Source organism: Monodon monoceros, unplaced genomic scaffold (assembly GCF_005190385.1).
Source record: "Monodon monoceros isolate NGI ecotype Baffin Bay Population unplaced genomic scaffold, NGI_Narwhal_1 Super_Scaffold_18, whole genome shotgun sequence".
NCBI classification, from domain to species: Eukaryota; Metazoa; Chordata; class Mammalia; order Artiodactyla; family Monodontidae; genus Monodon; species Monodon monoceros.
Window position 1 is genome coordinate 85,167,061 of NW_021703774.1, and position 9,603 is coordinate 85,176,663.

The window sequence follows — 9,603 nt, forward strand, 5'->3', positions numbered from 1 at the left end:
TTCATCCATTCATTCTTTTTTTTTTTTTTTAAGGCTGGAAAATACAAGGACAGGTTTTAAAATATGGAAGAGATTTTAAGTGTTCGAACACTGAGAGGGACTAAGAGGGAGAGGGGTTGAAGGCAGGAGAAAGAGGCAGTGCCCGGTAGGACAAGGAACTGCAGACATAGGGACGGCCCAGAGCACAGGTGGCCCCTTCAGGAGGAAGAGGACAATTCTGCAGGAGGATGAGGAGGGCTGGCCGAGTAGGCTGTCAGACTCAGCCCCCAGGCCCAGGGGTCACACCCGTAGGTGCAGTGGGTGTGAGAAAGGCAGTAGCAAGCAGTGGGGACTTGGGAAACCAGAGAGTGGGCTGAAGGGCGTGATGCAGCCAGTGGTTGCCTCGCTGAAATTCAGCACCTATGTGGCCACATCTTCTGGATTTACATGTGCTCTCTCTTGACTGTAGCATGTTGATAAGTTCTAATATTTTAGAGAACACTGTGCAGGACATCAAAACATGTTGTGTCCAATATTCAGTTGAGAATTTGGTCTCTAGTCTGACTCTGCACTGCATTCCATCCTTCCAGCTATACTGCTGACATTATGAACTCTCAAAGTAAATTAAAAATTCTGTATAAAATAGCCACAGAATACAAAACAACACACTAAATAAATATCAACAGTAGTATTAAAATATGTCCTACCATATACTAATTTTTTTAAAGGTTTTCAAAATATTGTCTGGGTAAACTTTGGTAATCCGCGATGTAAAGAATATTTTTTAATCTGAATAAAAAATAAAAATCATAATTTATTAGCTTCTGTGATAGTGGAATATAGAAAATAAATTTTCTACATGTCTATAGTATTAAGAATAAATAAATACAAACCAAGCCTTCAAGAATTTAGAAAGCAATTAAATTTAAAATAAATAACATGTGGAATTCTATTTCTACATGTTTCAGTCCTGTTAGGTTTTGTGTTTTTAGGAACATATTTATTTTATTCAGATTATCCAATTTGTTGACATATGGTTGTTTGTAGTATTCTGCTGTGATATTTTTACTTCTGTAGAATCAGTAGTCCTGTCCCATCTTTCATTTCTGATTTTAGTAATTTGCATCTTCTCCCTTTTTTCTTAGTCAGTCTAGCTAAAGGTGTGTCAATTTTGTTAAACATTTCAAAGAAATTTCCTGAACCTTTTCATTGATACTCTCTACTGTTTTTCTATTCCCTTTTTTATTTATCCCTGCCATAATCTTTATTATTTCCTTTCTTCTGCTAGATTTGGGTTTAATTCTTTCCCTAGTTCCTTAATTTATTAAGTTAGGATGTTTATTTGAGATCCTTTTATTTTTAATGTGGGCATTTCTAGCTGTAAATTTCCCCCTTAGCAGTGCTTTTGCTGTGTTCCATTAGTGTTGGCATTCTGTGTTTTCATTTTCACTCATCTCTAAGTATTTTCTAATTTCCCCTGTGATTTCTTATTTGACTCATTATTTAAAATGTTTTGTTTAATTTGCACAAATTTGTGGACTTTCCAGTTTCCTTCTGTTATTGATTTCTAACTTCATCCCATTGTGGTTGAAGTAGATAGTTGATATGATATCTATTTTTTAAATTCCTGATGCTTTGTGTCCCCACATATCTTGGAGATTGTGCCATGTGCACTTGAGAATAATGTGTACACTATTGTTGTTGGGTTGAATGTTCTAATATGTCTGCTGAATCTAGTTCATTTATTATGTTGTTCAGGTCCTCTGTTTCCTTACTTTTCTTCTGTCTGGTTGTCCTGTCCATTATTGAAAGCATGGTGGCATGGTGTTTAAGTCTCCAACTATTACTGTAGAACTAGTTCTCTCTTCAATTCTGTCAGGTTTTGATCAGTTATTAGGTGTGTAAATGTTTATAATTTTTATATCTTCTTGCTTTATTGAACACTCTGTAATAGATAATGTTCTTATTTCTGTCTTATAACATTTTTTGATTTAAAGTCTATTTTGTCTGATATTAGTATAGCCCTGCTCTCTTTTGGTTACTGTTTGCTTGGAATATCTTTTTCCATCCTTTCACTTTCAGCCTATCTAGGCCTTTGATCTAAAGTCTGACTCTTGTAGATATCATGTAGTTCAATCATGGTTTTTTAAGGCATTCTGCTTATCTCTGCCTTTGATTAGAGAGTTTAATTCATTGACATTTAAATAAATTATTGATGAGAGACTTACTTCTATCATTTTGCTATTTGTCCTCTATTTGCCTTAGAGTTTTTTCTCCCTCATTTCCTGCATGACTATCTTTTATGTGTAGTTGATGTTTTGTCATGAAACTTTTCATTTTCCTTCTCATTTTTATTTGTGTATATTCTATAGCTATTTTTCCTTGTAGTTACCATTGGGGGTTATATTCAACATCCTATAATTACAACACTCTAATTTGAATATCTACCAGCTTAATTCGAATAGCATTCAAATACTTTGCTCTTATACAGCTCTGTCCCCTCTCTTTGATTATTGATGTCACAAAATTACATCTTTATACATGTGTGTCAAAAAACATAGACTAATAATTATTTTCTAATGGACTAATCTCTTAAATTATATATAAAACAAAAAGAAAGTTATAAAACAAAGTTATAATAGTACTAGCTTTTATCATTACACGTGTATTTACCTTTTCCAGGAGTCTTTTTTTCTTCACATGGCTTCACATAACTCTCTAGTCTCTCTTCATTGCAACCTGAAGGACTCCTTTTAGCATTTCTTGTAGGGGAGGTCTAGTGATAAAAAACTCTCTCGGCTTTCACTTATCTGGGAATGTCTTAATTTCTACTTAATAGTTGAAGGACAGTTTTGTCAGATATAGGATTCTTGGCTGACAGGTTTTTCTTTCCTTTATCACTTTGAATATGTCAACCCACTGCTTCTGGCTTCCAAGGTTTCTAAGAGAAATCTGATAATAATCTTTTTGGAGAGCTCTTGTATGTGATGAGTTACTTCCTTCTTGTTGCTTTTAAGATCTCTCTTTGTCTTTGTCTTTCAATAGTCTGATTATAATGTGTCTTGGTGTGTATCTCTTTGAATTTATCCTACTTGGAATTCCCTGACTCTTTCTTCTTCCTTCTTGAACCTTCCTTTGAATCCTTCCAGTGAATTTTTCATTTCAGTTATTGTAATTTTCAGTTCTAAAATTTATTTTTGGTTCCTTTTTTTATGTTTTCTGTATCTTTTTTGATATTTCCATTTTGTGCACTCGTTTTTTGTTTTTTTTTTTACATCTTTATTGGAGTTCAATTGCTTTACAATGTTGTGTTAGTTTCTGCTGTATAACAAAGTGAATCAGCTATATGTATATATATATATATATCCCCATATCCCCTCTCTCTTGTGTCTCCCTCCCACACTCCCTATCCGACCCCTCTAGGTGGTCACAAAGCACCGAGCTGATCTCCTTGTGCTATGCAGCTGCTTCCCACTAGCTATCTATTTTACATTTGGTAGTGTATATATGTCCATGCTACTCTCTCACTTCGTCCCAGCTTACCCTTCCCCCTCCCCGTGTCCTCAAGTCCATTCTCTACGTCTGCGTCTTTATTCCTGTCCTGCCCCTACGTTCTTCAGAACGATTTTTTTTAGATTTCACATATATGTGTTGGCATATGGTATTTGTTTTCCTCTTTCTGACTTACTTCACTCTGTATGACAGACTCTAGGTCCATCCACCTTACTACAAATAACTCAATTTCGTTTCTTTTTATGGCTGAGTAATATTCCATTGTATATATGTGCCACATCTTCTTTATCCATTCATCTGTCGACAGACACTCAGTTGCTTCCATGTCCTGCCTATTGTAAACAGAGCTGCAATGAACGTTGTGGTACATGACTCTTTTTGAATTACGGTTTTCTCAGGGTATATGCCAGTAGTAGGATTGCTGGGTCATATGGTAGTTCCACTCATTGTTTTCCTAACTTTGTCCACATCTTTTAGCTCTTCAAGCATCTTTAAGACTGTTGACTTAAAGTCTAGTAAGTCCATCATCTGGTCTTTCTCAGAAATAGTTTCCACTGATTTACCACCCCCCTCCCCTTGGAATGGGCCTTACTTTCCTGTTTCTTGTATGCCTTGTGATTTTTTTTAAAAATGGATATTTGAATCTTATAATGTGGTAACTCTAAAGATCAGATTCTCACCCTGCTTCAGAAGTTGCTGTAGTGTATATATATGTGTGTGTGTGTGCGTTTCAATTGCTATATGGTGTCTTTGTGTCAGGGATCAGTCTAAGATGTACATGTAAGGTCTGTGTGGTGCCTTTCTAAATTCCCCCATATATATGGTTGCTTTTGAATGTCCTAGACCTCAAATATCTGGTTCCCAAAAGGAGAAAAAGTGAAACATGGAGAAGAGAAAAACCATGGCACTGGCCCTTTAAATCTCCTGGCAGCAGCAGGGCCAGTTGGTGAGTCCAGGTAGCCAGGAGGGAAAAAGACAAGACACAGCAGGTGTTGGCCAGCCTTTACCTGGCAATCAGACATATCTGGGGCTGGGGCCAGGCCAGCTGCGGCAGCTGACAGCAGTAAGGGGCCCAGCTGGCCATGAGGCCTCCATACCAGGCTGGCAGGGCAGTGGAGAGCAACCTCAGGGTTAGGTATAGCAGGTGAGAGGTCTAGTTGAGCTCTTCAAAGCAGAAGTAATCACAGCATTTGCCCCAACTCCCCTCTTAAGTTGGGGACCCATTTACTGGGCAAGGGTACTACCCTTCAGTGACCCTGACAGCAGAAGAGAGCAGCCAACTGGGGCAAGTGCAAGGAAACTTACTGAAGAGAAGTGGGCAGCTGAGGCCTTAAAGCACGCCTGGAACTCTCCAGGGCTCCGGGGTCAGTTCTGCCCTGGGCTGGAAGGAGCAGCTGGCTTTCTGCAGGCAGAGATTCTCCTTTAGGCCCTGAGTGTGGGGAAGGAGAAGAGCCTGACTCAAGGTCTGGAATCCATCAGAGCACAGGCACTGAACACACAGACTGCCCAGGGAGGCCCGTGACAGCTGTGCTCTGTGGGGTTAATATGACAAAGAAGACAGCATCTGTGAACTAAATCTCAGCTTTTCTTCCAACTTCTTTGCAACAAAAAGGGGAAACTGAGGCACACTGAGGTTAAGCAACTTTCTCATGCTCACATAGCTAGGAAAGGCTGGAACGCAGCCTGGCCCTGGCTCTCCCGAAGGTCTATGCTCTTTCTGCTGCACTCCCCTCACTGCCACCCAACCACCCCTGTCCCTCAGGAGGCCCCGTCATTCACTCTGTCTCTACAATATTCTTCTGTTTCAGAAGGAGGCCCCCAGCTTCCCTAAGGTGCAAACTCAGGAGGCACCCCAGAAGAACAAAGGAGCTCAGAAGGTGCCTGTGTAACTTGCAGGAGATGCTGAATGACTCAGCAAAACTGGATAAAGCTTGATGAGGGAGGTGCCTGGGCCAGGCTCTAATTACTCCTTTTAGAGGAGAGAGTATTTAAAATTCCTTAGCCTGGTTTTGGGACCCTCTCGAATTTCCTAACTTGCTCCTGTAACTTTGTCTCCTGGTCTCTGAGACGGGATGGCCCTCAGGTGCATAACATGAGCAGGGGATTCAAGGATTAATAATTCCCTCAGAACCTGGAGAGATTAATGTGACCTCATCTTCTAACACTAAAACCTTCACGCTACTTCCTCCCACACTGACCTTGATGGAGTGAACAATCTTCCCGTCTTCGTGTCTTTGGCTGTCCTCCACCCACCTTCCAAGAAGCACCTTCTGGCTTGGAAGAAAGGACCTAAACATCCACTGGGCTCCCATCTACAGAGACTGACTCGGAGGACATGTCCCCCTGGTCTTCTCTGCTCCCTTGTCCCTAAGGGCCATCATTGACAGAACGGATGCTTCCACTGGCCTTAGCTGCAGCTGGAGCACAGAACTCCTCCTGGACCGCCCTTCAAGGGGCTGCTAGGGTGGCTCCACCCACTCCTGCCTGCCTGGCCTGCCAGGTGCTCTGAGACCTGGGAAATGCAGAGCCTCTAGCTGGAAACATCTGGGGAAGAAGTGAAATCTGTTTCTGCCTCTTAGCCCTGGGGATCTGAAAAACCAAGCTCTCGAAGCTCTTAGAAGCCAAATGAGTGGGCGGAAACAAGAGCTGGGTTGGTGCTGGGGAGAAGGTTCTCTAAAATCTAAAAGGATTTAGGTGAAGGAGCTGTATTCCAGAGAAATGCCCTGGTGAACTGAACTGATCCAGGCAGGCTTTGATCTATAAATACGTTGTTATCCTCTTGCTTTTACCTTTCTTAGAAGTCCCAACTCTGTTAGTCACTCATTCAACAAACATTTCGTTACCTCTATGTGCTGGGCTCCATGTACGACTCTGAGAAGGCAAAGAAACAATCCCTACCCTCAGGAAGCCTATGGTTTAGAACTGAGCTGTGCCACGTGGGATCCACCAGCCACGCGTGGCCACGGAGAACCTGAAGTGCGGCCATTGCAGCTGAGAAACTCAAATCTTCATTTTATTTCATTTTAATTAGCTTAAGTTCTTAAACTGATACTCAATTCAGTCTGAAATCTTTTAGGTATATTTGGGATGATTTGGGTATGTAAATCAATTTTTTCAACTGTAAATGTTTTGAAATCTAGATACAGGTTAAAGTATTTCTAGTGAAAACTTAGGATCTGAATTGAGACGTGTTCTAAGTATAAAGTATACATCAGATTTCAAAGACTTAGTAGGGACAGAAAATCTTGTAAAATATCTCATTAATCATTTTAAGTTGATTTACATGTTGAAATTATAATTTTTGGATATATTGGGTTAAATAAAACATACTATTAAAGTTACTTTTTAATGCGGCTATTAGAACAATTAAAATTAAACAGGTGGCTAGCATTATACTAGTCTTCCTCGACTTTGGAGAGATTATGTCCCCATAAACTCACTGTAAGTTGAAAATGCATTTAATACACCTAGCCTACCTTAAATATTCTCAGAGCAATTACATTAGCCTACAGTTGGGCAAAATCATCCAACACAAAACCCATTTTATAATTGTGTTGACTACCTCATGTAATGTACTGAATACTGTACTGAAAGTGGAACACAGAATGGTTGTCTGGCACCGAATGGTGGTAGTGCATCGGTTGGTTACCCCCGGAGACCGCGTGTCTGGCTGAGAGCCGCTGACTGGCCGCCCAGCCCAGTATCAGGAGAGAGTGTCATACCGCGTATCACTAGCCCGAGAAGAGAGCAAAATTCAATATTCAAAGCAGGTTTCCACTGGATGAGTAGGGGTTTCGCACCATCGTAAAGTCAAACCATCGTTAAGTTAGGGACCGTCTGTATTTCCGCTGGATGGCGCTGGTGGACAGTATGAGGAAATCCACAAAGAAGGGCCACCCGGCGTGGCAGCGTCCGGAGGACAGTCTGAACGTGGGAGAGAATGGTCAGGAAAGTCTGAGGGAGCCAAGTATGAGCGGCACCTTGGAAGGTGCACTCAGACGTGGGTGTCACCATTCTGAGCAGAGGGAGGACACAGAAACAGGATGCAATGGGCACTTTCCAGGAACTGCAGGGGCGTGGGAGGAGGCACGCCTCTTCAGCTCTCTTCAGCTCACCACCACCCCCTGGCGGCCACAGCCCATGGTCAAGGAGACAGCTGAGGACAGCAAGGGCAATGGCAGGTGCTGGGCTGGGGGAGGGGGAGCTGCCTCTCTTCCCTCCACACTTAGGCCTCCCTCGATTTGAGGGTATGTTTGTGCTGCTTTCTTTGGGCTGCAGAATAGAGAGACTACTGGGTCCTGAAGTCCATCCATACATTTCAACATGCACTTAACGATGTGAGCTAGACCCTATATCTAAAGGTAGTTCAGGGATCCCGGCTTGAGTTAAAGAAAATCCAAAACCTTGCCGTAGCATGGCGATGTCCTTTCTTACTGTTGATGACGGGGGCGGGGGGCGGCAGGGAGTCATGGTGAATTCGACTTCTCAGATGTGGCGTTTGAAATGAGCACTGAAAAGTCCTCTGGTGTGAGCCTTCGAGGAACTGCCGGCAAGCTGAGCTAAAGCGCTCTCGGAGGCTGCCTGGGGAGGGCATCCCTCAGAACCGCAGCAGCCTCACAGGAGAGGCTGAAACAAAGCCAAGTGGGAAGGCCGAGGTGTTGTGGAGACTCCCAGAAATGACGGAGATGGGGAGGGAGCAGGCCTCCTAAAATGCAGGTACTTGGAGTCGCAGCAACCCCATTTTAATTCTGGACTATTGGGTCCTAGGAAAATATGGATCACATTCTTTATGGAGCATAAAAAGAGGAGATGGGGAGAAGTACCCATTTTATTGATTCTAAGATGCCCTTATTTTTTCCACATTCTAACATCTCTAAAATCAGGATGTCCTTGTACACACTGCTATATTTAAAAAGGATAACCAACAAGGACCTACTGTATAGCATAGGGAAATCTGCTCAATGTTATGTGGCAGCCTGGATGGGAGGGGAGTCTGGGAGAGAACGGATACATGTATATGGATGTCTGAGCCACTTTGCTGTGCACCTGAAACTATCACATTGTTAATTGGCTATACTCCAGTATAAAATAAAAAGTTTAAAAAAATAAGAAGATAGGGGCTTCCCTGGTGGCACAGTGGTTGAGAGTCTGCCTGCCGATGCAGGGGAAAAAGGGTTCGATCCCTGGTCCGGGAAGATCCCACATGCCGCGGAGTGGCTGCGCCCGTGAGCCATGGCAGCTGAGCCTTCACGTCCGGAGACTGTGCTCCACATTGGGAGAGGCCACAGCAGTGAGAGGTCCGCGTACCGCAAAAAAAAAAAAAAAAAAAGAAGATAAAATCAGGATGCCTTACAGTCAAAAGCGCTTTGTTGTTTACATTGTAGGGTTTCTAAAACTTCTTATTTGTCCATAAAATAAAAATGCACCTCACAATTGATGAAATAGAGTCTGTATGCTTTTTTCCTCCACTCTGACATTTTTTGGGTTACAGTCCGTTTCTCAGAGCAGACTTGTATATACCATTAATATTTTGTTATGCAAGTGTGTGCAGGGCCTAAAAGAATACTCCAGCGCATCCATGGAACGACACTGGTTCCTTTAGTGGACCAAATGGCCAAGGGCCACTGTGATGTGGGGAACACCCACCCAAGCTAGTGACAGTGGGCTGTGTCACAGGATTTTAGGATATGGGCCATCAGTGAGGCATCTCTATCTCGTTCCTCGCCCGCACTGGGTGGCTAGTTGGTTAATTGGTGCCTTCAGGCTGAATGAAGGAGATTTTCTTCACCTAGAAAATAAGGATTATTATACCCATCCTATCTCATAAGGTGGCTATGCAAATCAAGTGACAGTGATCTGCAAACTCTAAAGTGTTATACCCAATGTAAGCAAAGAAAGTTGTCATTTAAGAGGATTCAACTAAGAACGAGAAGATGGAAATTATATCAGAGAGACACAGGCAATCCCTTGTCCTCTAATCCAGGCACGTGCCCTGGTTGTGTTGCTTAACTTTTATTAAAACAAAAAATAAAAATCAGCCTTTCCTCAAGCTCTGCTGACTTCAAAGCAATAATTCTCAACCTTGTCTGCACAAGAATCACCTGAAGAACT